Here is a 16,868-nt window from a genome sequence, read left to right on the forward strand (position 1 = left end):
AATATGCATACTAGTATACCATAGACACATGTAATCATGTTATGAATAGTTCTATCATGATCTATGCCCTTCAAAACATGGGTCTAGACACCTTCATTTTTCAATTATCTGCAATATTGGCTGAGATATGTCAAAAATCGTTTTTTTGATAATGGCAGCAGTAATTTGCATAAAAATGGTATGTGGGACATTTTTTCAGCTTGGGGCCATAGCTAGTCATTTTCTACACATTTTTTCCAATCTAGAAACACTGATTAGAAGTATATCTCCGGGGGGTGCAGGGGGACCTAGTCTTCCTACTAGACTAGCAGGACTTGTGTGTGGATGATTATAGTTTCTGGTGTTGTTGCAGCACAGGCATGATGGGCCGAACGGCCTTCTCCTGTGCCAAAGTTCCTTGTGTGTGATGCATTCTGATGTATATTAATCAAAATTATGCTAAGTGACGGCTTTGGGAAAGGTAGAAATGTATTACTTCAGATTATGCACATATTTATCTTATCAGGAAAGAAAAGGCATTTTATATTTAAAAGGAAAGCTTTGGCTGACCTGTTTTTTAGCATTCCCATCTGAACCAATAACTTGTGAAGCAATGACATTCGGTTCAAATCCCATATACCTTAACGTACCTTCCGTGATCATGAACAAACATTGAAACATTTTCATTGCGTGCATTTTCTAACCAATTGAGAATCTACAATGGCAAATCATGGCTGCCCCCAGGAAACTTATTGGGAAATTCACCAAGTTACATTTACTGATTAAGTGGTCAGTTATTTATTACATGCATACTGAGTTTGGGGGGATGAGGGACGGAGGAGGAGAGTAAATTGAGAATATTGAAATTGAGAAGGGGATTATAGGGGTCCTCACTATATGTCCAACATATTGTCGTGTGATTCCCCAGGTGAACACCACAGGGATCACGAATAGCCAAAGCAAATGGGTTATCGTGCACTTAGCTCAATCGGCTGTCCCGGTCTCAGGCCCCTGTTCCTGCGCGGGAATCTGGACGCAGTCCCTGCCTTGGCAGGAAGTAGGCCTCAGTCCGCCTCTCTCGCATGCTGATAGGCCTCACCGGGCGTCTCACTCATCCCGGCCTCATGGTGTTCCATCGGCAAGCCACCCTCGTCCACGCGGAGAACCGCAGTTCTCAGGCCGCGGCTCTTCCTGCGGCCTCTGCACGTCTCCCAATGGCATCTCTGAATTCGGTTGGTCCGATTGCTTCCTGGAGCCCGTCGCCCGAGCACAATCGCTCATGAGGTTCGGAACGTCAACAGGCACAAGAGCGCGAGGGAGAAGAAGCAAGGGAGCAAGAAGTCGTCGAGGGCAAAAGGCAAGAAAAAAAATGTCGGTCCGAGAGTTCTTTTATTGACCGTCTCGTGACATCATCTGTGCCTCTCCATCAATGCCCGCAGGCCACCACTACATTGTCCAGCTCTCCACCAATCAGCATGCCGCTTCTTGCTCGCCCTTCTCTCTGCCAATCAGTGAGTGCCTTCTTACTCCGCCCTGGCCAATCACGGCTCCTCGGGGCATGTCTTTGGCCTGCTCAACCTCGATGTGTGCTTCCCAATGGTGTAATTAGTGGCAGTGCTCAATGTCCTGGCTTCCTGGTGGTTTTTTATTGTTATTTAGTGAGTTTAAATGCAGGCGATTGCATGGCTTGGCTATGTGTCTAAGGTGTGGTGCCAAAAAGGACATAGGAAATAAATCACTGAGGTTTGACGAACAGGGGAATTAACATAATCCCTACAACTAGTTAACACAAGGGCCATCCTAGTATGGCCACAATTATTCACTCTTACGTGACAACTGGCTAAACAAAACTTACTACATGGTGATGGTTCTTACCCGACATCCGGAGCATGTTAATTTATACATCCTACCTGTTCTAAGGTAATCCCTACCCTCACCGACATAACAATATGTTCCAAAAAAGTTGAACTTGTAATGAAACGACGTATAGCGGGGAATTTTTCCCCATAATAATTAGTGTAATTAAGGGGGGAGTCTTTTACTTGGTTTACGTTTTGTACAACACCACTAAACAAGCCTCGCAATAAAAAAATACATATCGAACACACAAAACACAGGAAACAATACAGTAAATTAAACATATTTTAAAACCAAACACTTTTTTTTATCTTAACATATCTTTTAACTATTTTATAATGATAATTTAGCGGTATTACACCTCTATGAATGAATGAATGAATATGAATGATCGTTTTAAGGCCATTTTCCCCGCTAGAGCGGGGGTTAGCCTTGCGGGCCCCATGACAATCATGGTTCCCTGTTTGAGGCAATGTTTTTATGGCCAGATGCCCTTCCTGACGCCAACCCTTGATCGCCTCTCACGATGCGCAGGGATATGGTGTACCTATTCTAAACCGGGGTACACACCGGGTATTACACCTCTAAAATATCGAATCTCCAATTGTCTCTGTCAAACTGCCTGTGTCAGTCATTCACCCTCTAAATTATCCTTCCCACTAAGCCACGTGGTTTTCCACATGGATCCAGGCTCCAGCTTTGTGCCAGCACACACACTCGTGCCGCGAAACCACACACCCATGTTGCGATCCCCTGCGGTGTCCACACGGGGCCTCACAAAGCACTCCTGCATCACCAGGCCCACTACGGCCATCACACCCACTTCGGTCGTGCCTGCAGCATGGGCTGTGCTACTCAAATGGCACACCTTGCACATCGCGTGTCACGCCATGCCATCTGCACGGCTCTCGTCGGCGTTCTTTAAAACAGTTTGAACAGTCGTCGGTGGCAAACCAAGATAGCGAGCGGCATCGGCTGGTCGTTCACCATTCTTATTTCATTTCACTATGTTTAATTTGACCTCCTGAGTTATACGACTGCATTTCCGCTTGCTTGTAGGTTCACCCTTTTCGTTACCATTTTGTTTACAACTCGTTGTTCAACGACTACCATGGTAAAGTACCTTTAGAGGCCATTTTTCCCTGCAGAGCAGGGGTTGGTCTTATTCGGGCACTGTGGTCCCATTTTTTGAAGCAATGTTTTTTGGCTGGATGCCCTTCCTGCCGCCAACCCTGTTGGTCGCCTTTTGCGACACACAGGGAATTACCAGTGAACTGGTGCTCAATTTGCCGACCTCGGAAGGATGACAGGCCCCTGGTGTTAATTCAGTGATCGACCGGGTTTATAACACAGGATCCTAGGATCCCAAGCTGGCACCCTATCGCTAAGCCAACACCTGGCTTACCGTGGTAAAGTACATAGATATAAAAATGCAGCAGAGTACTGTATAGTACATGGTGGCTTTACGTCCAACAATGCACAGCATGAGATAGAGATAGAGTCTGAGAGGAGGAGGACGCCGTGCATTGTGGGGTGGAACGCTGGGAAACTGGTACTACGCAAAGTATTATTTGCGGAGCACCCCAAAATAGGTATTTTATTGTTTGTTTGTTTAAAGTGTTATGATTATGTTAGTATGATTCTACATGGTGCCCTGTCTTCTAGAAACCATTCAAATTGGTTTAAAATACCTTTAGTCAGTGCAGTATACTGTTTATTCTACCAGGTGAGCGCCAGGGGTATTGCCCCTGTGTTTTAATAGAAAGGTCTATTTTGAAAAATGTGTTAATGATGAGATGTACTATTGTGCTGTATAATATAATTCTAATTGTGGTTTTGATATGAGTCTTTTCTTTCCCTTTAATGAAAATACAAACCTGATCATCTGATTAAGGCTCAGATTTAACAACTCAGACATTTCAATGCATTTTTCTATTTGTTCTAATTATGTTTGGCTTTTCCTCTCTCTCTCTCGCTCTTGGACACAATTGTATTTGCAAATTAGTTTTGTGTTTCTTCATCTCTTAAAGATAATGATGATACAAAGTTTCCGCAATGTACAATCATTCAGATTTGAATCATTCATTTGCCAAAGACAAAGTGATTCCTATTAAGTGGAAACATCTCGTTGTAAATATTGTACGTCTCAGCAGGAAATGGCTATTCAAATTTTTATTTTTTTCCAATTTCAGATAATCTTATTGTATATTATGTTACTGAAAGCAGTGCTTTCATAAATCTGTACTTGGTATATTCAGTTCATTTTTCTTGTTACCAATGGAGACACTTAACTGCAGCTTTGCAACCACATTCCAGAACAGATTGCTTTTCAGTGATTCCAGATGTCCTATGACTTTACCTCTCTTTCTTTCCTTTGTAAATCTCATAAAACATGTCAATCGTAAATGCTTATTTTAATATTCCATGCAAACATATTAGTCATTATGACTGTTCTAAACGGGCTATATGAATACGAAATTTTCTGCCAATAAACCAACTGTCCGATGGGATAGAGCTAATCTTTACACATATCAAACAGCACACACACACACACACACACACACACACACACACACACACACACACACACACACACACACACACACACACACACAGACACACACACACCTCTAAGCTGTTGCTCTGAATCTGCACTCTGAACTCTGAACCCCCCCATAGGTTAAAGTGTAGTCGGTGAACTCTGAACTCCCATAGGTTAAAGTGTAGTCGGTGAACTCTGAACTCCCACAGGTTAGAGAGTAATGGTGAATTCTGAACCCCAATATGTTAAAGTGTAGTAGGTGAACTCTGAACCACAATAGGATAGTGTAGTCGGTGAACTCTGAACTCCCACAGGTTAGAGTGCAGTCGGTGAACTCTGAACTCCCATAGGTTAGAGTGTAATAGGTGAACTCTGAACCCCCCATAGGTTAGAGAGTAATGGTGAATTCTGAACCCCAATATGTTAAAGTGTAGTAGGTGAACTCTGAACCACAATAGGATAGTGTCGTCTGTGAACTCTGAACTCCCATAGGTTAGAATGTAGTAGGTGAACTCTGAACCCCCATAGGTTAGAGAGTAATGGTGAATTCTGAACCCCAATATGTTAAAGTGTAGTAGGTGAACTCTGAACCACAATAGGATAGTGTAGTCTGTGAACTCTGAACTCCCATAGGTTAGAATGTAGTAGGTGAACTCTGAACCACAATAGGATAGTGTAGTCGGTGAACTCTGAACTCCCATAGGTTAGAATGTAGTAGGTGAACTCTGAACCCCCATAGGTTAGAGAGTAATGGTGAATTCTGAGCCCCAATATGTTAAAGTGTAGTAGGTGAACTCTGAACCACAATAGGATAGTGTAGTCTGTGAACTCTGAACTCCCATAGGTTAGAATGTAGTAGGTGAACTCTGAACCCCCATAGGTTAGAGAGTAATGGTGAATTCTGAACCCCAATATGTTAAAGTGTAGTAGGTGAACTCTGAACCACAATAGGATAGTGTAGTCTGTGAACTCTGAACTCCCATAGGTTAGAATGTAGTAGGTGAACTCTGAACCCCCATAGGTTAGAGAGTAATGGTGAATTCTGAACCCCAATATGTTAAATTGTAGTAGGTGAACTCCGAACCACAATAGGATAGTGAAGTCTGTGAACTCTGAACTCCCATAGGTTAGAGTGTAATGGTGAATTCTGAACCCCAATATGTTAAAGTGTAGTCGGTGAACTCTCAACCCCCATCGCACAGTAGACTGCAAAGTCATTTTTGAGGAGCCATGATATGGATAAAGAGTGCAATGATGTAATCTTAATACCTTGAATAGGCACACTGAAAAATCGTCACAAACTATGAAGTTTGGTCTCCAAACTTTACCACGTGATCGCTCTAATAGATGCAGTAGATTAAACACTACTTAAGGTTATAAATAAATATCAGAATAAGTCCTGTTAATTCCATTGAGAAATTCGTTAAAGTGTTTCCTTTGATTAATTAGGCATTGTGATTGTATGACTGTTTCGATTAATATTCATGATAAATGTACATTTGATACACCATTGAACAGGCAATTGAATAATCTTTCAAATGATATACAACGATCAACGAACAGTAGATTCAAACTGAGACAGGAGCCTGCAGAGCAACAACCATAACCAAAAAAGAAATTTGCTTCATGCAACTATGGATACCTATCAATAAGGTGTGTAGTGTACAATTCCATCCCAAGATATTTCGTTTTAACAACTCTTTTCTTACCTAGGACATCACAAAGACCAAAAAGATACCAAACAAGTAGAGTACTGGAGGGTCTGGGGAGGAGGCCGGGTGCACCGTATCCTTGTCCAGTCCATGGGGCATATGTTTCTCATGGATAATCAGTGAAGAATACCAAACTCAGGTGGCTCACTAATTACCTTACGGGAGGAGGTAATCTTCTGCTTCATCTGGAAGAGTCACCATATGATGCCATTCCATATGTTGAGGTGGAGGCCTAACGTCCTCAGTGAATCCTGGAGTGGTTACTAACATACCACTGTACCAAGGAAAGGTGAGGGCCAATTAAAACCTCCTTCGGGGAACAGAAAACAACTCCTTAATGAGCGCCTGAAAATGAGAGGCTCTGACTTGTTCCTCAAAGGCTTTCCTGTTCCTGCGTTGTCTTCCTGTGCCTGCGTTGTCTTCCTGTTCCTGCGTTGTCTTCCTGTTCCTGCGTTGTCTTCCTGTTCCTGCGTTGTCTTCCTGTTCCTGCGTTGTCTTCCTGTTCCTGCGTTGTCTTCCTGTTCCTGCATTGTCTTCTTGTTCCTGCGTGGTCTTCCTGTTCCTGCGTTGTCTTCCTGTTCCTGCGTTGTCTTCCTGTTCCTGCGTTGTCTTCCTGTTCCTGCGTGGTCTTCCTGTTCCTGCATTGTGTTACGGATTCCGACCTTCCGTGGTTGTGGTTTTCATCCACTTGAAACATTTCTGGTTATATATTATTATTGCTATTATTGGGGTTTGAAGGAAACGGCGATTATGGTTATTGTTGTTTAAGGGAAATGGTTATTGTGGTTAAAAGGTTAAAAGCGCTCATGGAAAAAACGAGACAGGAAACAGGATCGAGCACCGGAAGACGACGAGACAGAGAGGAGGAAGAAGACGTGAGGAGAGAGGAAGAAGACGTGAGGAGAGAGGAAAAAGACGTGTCTTGAAGCTCCATACCGAGCGTGGTCGAGCGTACATCACGAGTGAACTTTGAGTCCTTGAAAGGAATTTCGTGCGATATCTGTTTTCGCTGGAGTAGTGAGAAGCCTGCGGTCAGGTATAGGCAAAGAGGTTCCGGAGAATCCTCGCCTAGAGGCTGCGGCTCGAGTAAGAGCCGTCCGCCATTTTGCACCGCGCGCTGCTTTCACCGAAAAAGGTTTTGGTACGCGTCAACTTTTCTCGCCCTCCGGCCGTCTGCCGGGGATGTGTGTGCGCGACAGCAGCGTTTGAAGAATACGGTGCGGTTCGCCGGTTGAACGGTGAATGTGCACGTCTGGATCGTGTCTTTGGGATTTCTCTTTCCACCGCCAGTTTGCTGTTGGTTGCGACCACGTGACGGTCCCCACCTTGCCTACACCTCCTTACTCGCCTCTTCGCCTCATCGCAGGGATCCCCTTGGAGTTATAGAGACATTGAGGAGTGTTCTGTTCCATTCACTGGGAGCGCAGTGAGTTATGTGACTTTAGTGGTGGTACCACCTTAAGATATATTGATTGTATGGTTGATTGCTATCATTGTTGTATCGTGATTCCGGTGGGATTTTTAATACATTATTTGGTTTGTGGATAACTCTTGGTGTGGTTTCCATATTGATTTCGACACGGAATAACATATTTTGCTGCCGTGGCTCCTCCCGGGGTTCGGAGGTATACCGAGACCAGGAGGTCGGGGAGGGACACATAACAAAAATTGGGGGCTCGTCCAATTGACCCGTGGGCTAGAAATTGGGTCTTCGTCCGGGATATATAAAAAAAATAAAAATATATATATTCCTTAAATTTCGTCTGGGAAAGATTTCCCTAACATTCCCAGAATTCCCAAATTTGGAACTTTTTCCAACATTCCCAAATTTTTCAGAAAAAAAATTTGTGCTTTTAAAAATTTCTTGTGTGAAGGTTAACAGGTGCTAACAATAGTCACCATGGAGTTTGACGCAGAGAAGTTTGCAACGACCCCTAGTGAGGCACAGTTCAGAACGTTACTAAAATCGGACCTCTTGGTATTGGCCAGACATTTTAGCTTGGAGGTTCGAACGAATATGAGGAAAGCAGAGATGCAGAGATTGGTGATAGAATCTCTGGTGGGACAAGGAACATGGGAAGAGGGAGCCTTGGATTGGTTACCCGAGGAACAAGAAAATGTGGAGCTCCGGAAAAAGGAGATGCAATTGCAGAGCCAGGAAAGTTTAAAAGCAGAGGAAAGGAAAGCAGAAAAGGAAAGAGCAGAACAGGAACGAGAACTCCAGGAAAGGTTAGAAGAGAAAAGAGCACAAGAAAGAGCAGAGGAAAGGAGAGTTGAAAGAGACCTCGAAGAGAGAAGAGAAAAGGAACAAGCAGAGGAAAGGAGAGCTGCAAGGGAACTCGAAGAAAGAAGAGAAGAGAAAAAAGCAGAGGAAAGGAGAGCTGCAAGGGAACTCGAAGCAGAGGAGAGAAAAGCCGAAAGGGAGTTAAAGGACCATGAAATGGCGCTTCAGCAGGAAATTTAACTCAAGGAGCTGGATTTAATGAAAGATCGGGGAGAGGTACCATCCATGCCGACTGGTTCGACACCTAGTCAGGACACCTGGGATGTTGGCAGACATGTGAGGCTGGTTCCACCCTTCAATGAAAAGGAGGTAGCCAATTTTTTTTCACACTTTGAGAAAGTGGCTCAACTGCTAAAATGGTCTCAGGAGTCCTGGACCATGTTAGTGCAAAGTTTTCTGGTGGGTAAAGCTCAAGATATTTATTCGGCTTTACCGATTGACCAATGTGCAGATTATGAGATAGTGAAGAAAAACATTCTCAAAGCCTATGAATTGGTCCCGGAAGCTTACCGGTAAAAATTCTGGAATGCTAGGAAGAGGGAGAGTGAGACCCATGTGGAGTTTGCCAGAATGAAAGAAACCATGTTTGATAGGTGGTGTGATTCAAAAGGGGTTGGGAAAGACTTCGAACTATTGCGACAATTGATCCTGGTGGAGGAATTCCTACAGTGTGTCCAGGAGGACATTCAAGTACATCTGGAGGAAAGGAAAGTACCAAAGCTGTATGAGGCAGCAACCATGGCAGATGACTATGCCTTAACACACAGGATGGGGTTCCACAAACCTAACTTCTCGCCTAGACTTAGACAGGGGAGCAATGGTACATCCGGGGCAGAGAACGAAAATTCATGGGGGCGGCCTCGAGATGACTATGAGGACCACTCTGATACCACGACTTCTAGAAATCAGAAGACTGCGGTTCCAAGACAGACCTATCTTCCGGGGGGCTCGAGGCAGACCACGAGGTTCTCCTCTGGGCCTACTTGCGCTTTTTGCCATAAACCTGGACACTTGATGTCCCACTGTTATGCTCTGGAAAAGGAAAATCAGGAGCGGAGTTCGACTAGTACAACTCCGAATGCAATGGCAAATGTGAGAAATCGCCCTCAAAAGGGTTACCAACCATTTATTTCAGAGGGGTTGGTGTCCCTGGATGGAGACCCGACTAACCGGAGACCTGTTAGGGTGTTGAGGGACACAGGAGCACATCAATCTTTAATGCTTGAAGGCATCTTGCCATTGTCAGCAGAGACGGCAACTGGTGATAGTGTTCGTTTACAGGGGATTGGTGGCTGTGTTAGAGCTCCACTTCATGTCATCTATTTGGAGTCCAATTTGGTGTCAGGACCGGGCACCGTAGGTTTACAAGCCCCTCTTCCTGTAGAGGGAGTATCTTTGGTTATCGGGAATGATTTGGCCGGTGGTCAAGTTTCTGGTAACCCGATGGTTGGTAAAAAGCCCAGTAGGGAAAATAACACCACACCAGTTAGGGATGGCAGCAAATTTGGCAAGTTATTTGTCGGTAGACTGAACTTCAAAACAAAGGAAGAAGTTCTGACCTCTGTCTTCAGCAAATATGGACCGCTTTTGGAAGTGCGGCTGGTAAAAGACCGGGAAACGCAAAAGTCAAGAGGGTTTGGCTTTGTCACGTTTGAAAACACATAGGACGCCAAAGAGGCAGAGAAGAATTGGAATGGTAAGGATTTGGAGGGTCAGACCATAGCCGTAGAGAAGGCAGGCCGTAGGCGTCGAGGGAGCTACAGAAGAGGGAAACGTGGCGGTAGTTTTGGTGGTGGCCGCAGTCGATATTACTACGGAGGCTCCCAGAGTTACGGCAGCTCCCGAAGGAATGATAATCAGGGTAGTGGCCGAGAAGGAGACCGCTATTTACGTGACTACAGTGACAAGCGGTCCACCCGTGATTATTACGAAAGTTAGAAAGAGTTGAAGCACTGAATGCTGCGGAGCAGCCGAGCCAAAATTCCTACACGGATTAACCGTGAACGCCACGTTCCTAAAGGCGTCCATGTAGTGAACTTCCCGACACTGATTAACCGTGAACTCCACATTCCTAAAGGCGTCCATGTCGTGAACTTTCCTGCACGGACTAACCGTGAACTTCACGTTCCTAAAGGCGTCCATGTAGTGAATACTTCCAGGCCTCACCACCCAAATACCATGGAACCTGGCTTTCAGCTCGGCCTCCCGGGGAAAGTGCTATAGATTTGCTGGCCTTTGGGTTTTTGATCACAACCCCTTAACCTTCATTCAAAAGAAACGAAAAGTAAAATCAGAGGGGGATGAGATGGAGTTTGGCTTTGCAGGAGTCAAACTGGGAAATGGAACATGTAAAGAGCAGGGACAATGTCGTGGCTGACGCTTTGTCCAGAGTCAATTAACTTTGGAAATCTCGGTGGGTTGTTCGAAGTTTTGGTTGCTTTATTTTTGGGAAATATTGATTATTGTGGTTCACGGGAATTGATGATTTGGGTTGTGAGTTTACTTTTGTTGGTTTCAAGAGTTTGCCTGCAAAGAAAGTTTTCGCGGTGTTCAAACTTTCTTTCTTGAGGGGGGGGAAGTGTTACGGATTCGGCCCTTCCGTGGTTGTGGTTTTCATCCACTTGAAACATTTCTGGTTATGTATTATTATTATTATTATTATTATTATTGGGGTTTGAAGGAAACGGCGATTATGGTTATTGTTGCTTAAGGGAAATGGTTATTGTGGTTAAAAGGTTAAAAGCGCTCATGGAAAAAACGAGACAGGAAACAGGATCGAGCACCGCAAGACGACGAGAGAGAGGAGGAAGAAGACGTGAGGAGAGAGGAAAAAGACGTGTCTTGAAGCTCTGTACCGAGCGTGGTCGAGCGTACATCGCGAGTGAACTTTGAGTCCTTGAAAGGAATTTCGTGCGATATCTGTAAAACATTGCTTCAAAAAGGGGACCAAAAAAACAACAACAACCACGGTTCCCGAAAAAGGCCAACCCCCGCTATGCGGGGAAAAATGGCCTCTAAAGGTGGTTTATCTGTTATCGCTGGAGTATTGAGAAGCCTGCGTAGTCAGGTTTCGGCAAAGAGGTTCCGGAGAATCCTCGCCTCGAGGCTGCGGCTCGAGTAAGAGCCGTCCGCCATTTTGCACCGCGCGCTGCGTTCACCGAAAAAGGTTTTGGTACGCGTCAACTTTTCTCGCCCTCCGGCCGTCTGCCGGGGATGTGTGTGCGCGACCGGCGTTTGAAGAATACGGTGCGGTTCACCGGTTGAACGGTGAATGTGCACGTCTGGATCGCGTCTTTGGGATTTCTCTTTCCACCGCCAGTTTGCTGTTGGTTGGGACCACGTGATGGTCCCCGCCTTGCCTACACCTCCTTACTCGCCTCATTGCCTCTTCGCAGGGATCCCTTAGGAGTTATAGAGACATTGAGGAGTGTTCTGTTCCATTCACTGGGAGCGCAGTGAGTTATGTGACTTTAGTGGTGGTACCACCTTAAGATATATTGATTGTATGGTTGATTGCTATCATTGTTGTATCATGATTCCGGTGGGATTTTTAATACATTATTTGGTTTGTGGATAACTCTTGGTGTGGTTTCCATATTGATTTCGACACGGAATAACATATTTTGCTGCCGTGGCTCCTCCCGGGGTTCGGAGGTATACCGAGACCAGGAGGTCGGGGAGGGACACGTAACAATTGTCTTCCTGTTCCTGCGTTGTCTTCCTGTTCCTGCATTGTCTTCCTGTCCCTGCATTGTCTTCCTGTTCCTGCGTTGTCTTCCTGTTCCTGCGTTGTCTGTCAACCTTGCCTAATGCTGGTCAACTTTTAGCATCAACTTGTTTTGTTTAACACAGCCTTGCATTATAAATCCAGTTTCTTTGTGCGTCAAATTCTCATGGGAATTCATTGGATATCTGGGGGGTAGAAACTGCTGGTTTTTTAGGTCGGGAATTTGAGGGCCCAGCTTTTCAACACAAGATTGTTGTCCCCTGTCGCACCGCGGAGCGAAAGGGGGACTATGGTTTTCCCCTCCGTCCGTGTGTGCGTGCGTCCATGTGTGTGAACGTGCATGCGAACGTGTGTGCATGCGTAAGCGAATGACCGAATTCTAATTTGGTGTGTGGGTGCAACCCACGTCAAAATCCAAGATGGCCGCCACCATGTATGTCTGACGCCATGTGTGTCTGAAGCTTGTGAGTGGAATATCTTGAAAAATAAGCGAAGTACCAACTTCTAATCTGGTGTGTGGGTGTATCTAGGCATAAGGAAGAAGGCTATTGAAAATTGGGTGGCCACTTCAAAATACAAGCTGGCCACCGCCATGTATGTCTGAACCTTGTGAGCGGAATATCTTGAAAAATAAGCGAAGTGCCAACTTCTAACCTGGTGTGTGGGTGTATCTAGGCATAAGGAAGAACGCTATTGAAAATTGGGTCGCCACGTCAAAATCCAAGATGGCCGCCAAAATATATATTTCTGAAATTTGTGTGCGAAATATCGTGAAAAATAAACGAACGACTAACGTCTAATCTGGTGTGTGGGTTTATCTACGCATCAGGAAGAACGCTATTGAAAATTGGGTCGCCACATCAAAATCCAAGATGGCCACCGCCATGTATGTCTGAACCTTGTGAGCGGAATATCTTGAAAAATAAGCAACGTACCAACTTCTAATCTGGTGCGTGGGTGTGTCTAGGCATATGGAAGTACGCTATTGAAAATTGGGTCGCCACGTCAAAATCCAAGATGGCCGCCACCATATATATGTCTGAACTTTGTGAGCGAAATATCTTGAAAAATAAACGAACTACTAACTTCTAATCTGGTGTGTGGGTGTATCTACGCATAAGGAAGAACGCTATTGAAAATTGGGTCGCCACGTCAAAATCCAAGATGGCTGCCTTGCGTCTTCCACTTTGTCAACTCACATCACTTCAACGACGGGGGACCTAGGCGTAACGCTTGTTTTTTTTTTTTTCTGCGGAGACATCGAAACAGCTGTTACATCTGCTCCCGTTCCGCTATGGATTAAAACGTTAGTCATGGCAAAGTTTAAAAATTTCCATCGTACCTGGACAATGGACATGACCTACCTGCTTCTCAGAACTCTTTTTGAGGTGGAGAGATCGTATGATGTTTTGAGCATCTTCACAGTTGCTTCAGCAAATTTTCATGAAAGTTTTATAATAATCCTCGGAATTATCCTCGTGCAACTCTCTTCATTGAAAGTGCTTTCGTCATTTATATTTTAGCAGCAGAAACACTTGTACTTCATGTGAATTGATACCACAATATTTGTGAATTTCTTATGCTGCTAATTGGTCATGCCAAGCCCACACACCATCCTGACTCACACTGAACATTAACTGACTCTTCACCTCTTTTCTTGTCCATTTTTTCCTTGTCTCTGCATATCAAAACAAACTTCAGGATGCATAAACCTGTATTTCTGAGACTTTTGCTCTCTAGCCGGCGGGCATACAACTGCACACCTCACTTTGCAGGAAGTGGCACGTTTCCTGCCCACCCACACAGAAGCACACCAACTTTCTGAGCGTCGCATTCTCACGTACACGACTGACTGTGTCTCAAACGCCAGGATCGTTGTATGCACCTCGTTGTGTCATTGGTCATGCAGTGTCTGCCAGCGCTGTGCTCAATGAGTGCCACACTCGGGCTCTCCTGCCTCATGGTAATAGCTCACATGCCATTGTGGTGTGCTGAAACAAATGCGGTAAGGTACATTCTTCCTCCTCACGATCCGCTCACTTCCAACCTCCATCTGTAATCATGATCTATTAAAAAGCTTTGCTGCATCTCAATGGAACTTTTATCTACCGTACTGATTGGATTTTTACCTAGTTCCTTCTTTAACCACCTTGAAGAGTACAGTCCAGTGATTTCCATTTTTATGGTAATTTGAGATCCCATGGATCCTTGCTGGGTTGTGCCAACGTATACGTTGTTTTACAGGTAATGCGTATTTCATTTGTTATAGTTTTTTATTAATTGCTCTACTACATTTTTTATGACCACCGTATGTTATTGCATGTATAATGTATATATACATGTGTGTAAATATATATATATATAGTTGGTGTATATTTACCTCCTCCACCAGAGGTGGATGTCGGTTATGTTTTCACCCCTGTCTGTCTGTCTGTTTATTTGTCCGGTTGTGAACAAAATATCTCAAAAAGTTGTGGATAGATTTGGACGAAATTTGACAGATAGGTAGCAAGTGTGACAAGGACGAAATGATTAGATTTTGGTGAAGATCCAGATTCGGATCCGGCTACTAGAATTTTTAAAGTGATTCTTCACCATTGGGAGATCGGGCCAAAAACGATACATAGCAGGATATCTCAAAAAGTTGTGAACGGATTTGGACGAAACTTGTTGGACAGGTTGTGTGTGTGTGACAAGGAAGAATCGATTCAATTTTGTGAAGATCTGGATCCGGATCCAGCTAGTATAATTTTTGAAGTGATTATTCATCATTGAGTGATATGGCCAACCAGGCGGAGGTATGCTCTCTACTGAGTGCCGTTCTATTTATGTTTGTGGCAACAAATACCTCTTTGCTGTTTTACTGGTAAAGTGATTTCATTGGATAATGCAGAGTGACGCCACCAATTGCCTGCTAACAGTGCGATAGCGCTTTCATCGGTATTTTCGTTAACGATAGCATTTACCTTCATGCTTATATATATTTGTATGCAGAATGAAGATCTAGTCTTTTTGGTGAAGGCGGCAGACAGGTATAACAATGAATTAAATCAACACGACGTCGATTGAGGTATGTATGCTAGCTGGCATGCGAAGCAGGGAGAAGCTGACATTTCGAGTGTTAACCCTTCGTCGGAGCAAATGAGTTTTATTTTTATTTTTGACTAATAAGGACTGACAACAAATATTAATGCCCACTTATGTAATGTCTTTGTTATAAATATGCGGACATACAGAGAGCATCAAGCACCATCTTTATTCCAGGCAACACAGGCCTCGCTCGGCCCCGCCCACAGCGGCCTCGCCCGGCCCCACCCACAGCGGCGTCACTCGGCCCCGCCCACAACGGCCTCGCTCAGACCCGCCCACAGCGGCCTCACTCGGCCCGCCCACAGCAACCTCACTCGGCCCCGCCCACAGCGGCCTCGCTCGGCCGTATGGTACAAAAATGTTTGAGGAAGAATTGGAGTGCAGTGTCATCCACCGGATGAGGTACATGTCTTCCACGGCTTCAGCGACAGTGTACCCATCCTCTTCCCCACGTGTGTAGTTTTGTGGTTCATGTTGGCAAATATTAGCTCATCCGCCTCACATCAAGGGTTCTACTACCCCTCTCGGCTACCTGAGTTGCCACAAACCGGTCTAATCCAGATGGGTGTAGGAGACACCTCCTCCTTACTGGATGGCCGTTGGCTCCCAATGGAAGCATATCCACCTTTTTTTTCAGGCTGCTGTTTTTAGCCCTGACAGTATCACAGCTCCTCACTAGCAAAGCCAGTGAGCGGTGTCGGTTTAGTCACTGACAACCCGACCATGCGGCAGGTAGCACTGGGTTACTTGTTACCAGTGGCAATCCCAAAAGACTGACCTGACATCGTCGGAGCTTCTCCTTGCTTCCCACATTGGTGAGCACACCTCAGTCAAACTCCTGTTGATTTGATCCATATTTTTGAATACCTTTGTGATATATGTATATTGTATATCAGTGAGATCTTCATACTTCCGTTGTGGTTTGAAGTATAATTTGATACGTTTCCATGTTTCACCTATCGGGCAATTGTCTAGCCCTAATCCCTATTCCTAACCCCGATTAGCATGACCACCTGCATTCTTTTTTCCATTTACCCAATCGTAGTGCATGTCACTCAACATTACCCAAAGGAACAACTTTACCAGTAAAATAGTAAGTCTGACCGGGTGGTGTAGAAGTTGCACTCTTTCCTTTGAGCCGTCTCGTCTGGATTTGATTCCCACCCCATTATAAAGTCTTGCATTGCTTTCGGGCCGGGTGTTGTATCACAAAGTCTGCCATCTCTCGGATAGACCTGAACAAGTTCAAAATTCCTGCTTTACCCTACATAGGGGCACTGCAAAGAGTAGGTGAGTTACTGCCGGCACCCTCAAAAAATTCCAATATTTGCGTCCTCACCCTACAGGAGTAAAACTGCGGCCTTTACAACCCTGCCGGTGCAGGAGTCATTTTGGTTGACCCCGACCCCTTGACTCCAACCTTACAGGAGGGTCTGCTGCTTGTAAGGGTTGAGCTTCACAGCTAATCTTGGTATCCCGCAATTGGTCCACATGCTGTTTCCAAACACAAGGTCTTACTACAACATCTGGACCTTATAACACCAGTTAACCACGTGTGATCCTGATGGGGGTCCCACATGACAACAGGCTGGTCCTTTGGCCTTTACCTCCAGCAAGGGTCTGTTAAAAAGTCTAACATTGACCCTTCTTGTTGATGTCAGGTTTAACTGCATCCAA

At 44.9% G+C, this 16,868-nt stretch overlaps 1 protein-coding gene across 2 annotated transcripts in view; it reads left to right on the forward strand.

Annotated features, from left to right (window-relative positions):
• The window catches only part of LOC137421640 (thrombospondin type-1 domain-containing protein 4), a 275,809-nt gene that overhangs the window by 153,258 nt on the left and 105,683 nt on the right, over nucleotides 1–16,868 (forward strand). The window lies entirely within an intron of this gene.

Source organism: Myxine glutinosa, chromosome 2 (assembly GCF_964187855.1).
Source record: "Myxine glutinosa chromosome 2, kmMyxGlut1.1, whole genome shotgun sequence".
Taxonomy (NCBI): domain Eukaryota; kingdom Metazoa; phylum Chordata; class Myxini; order Myxiniformes; family Myxinidae; genus Myxine; species Myxine glutinosa.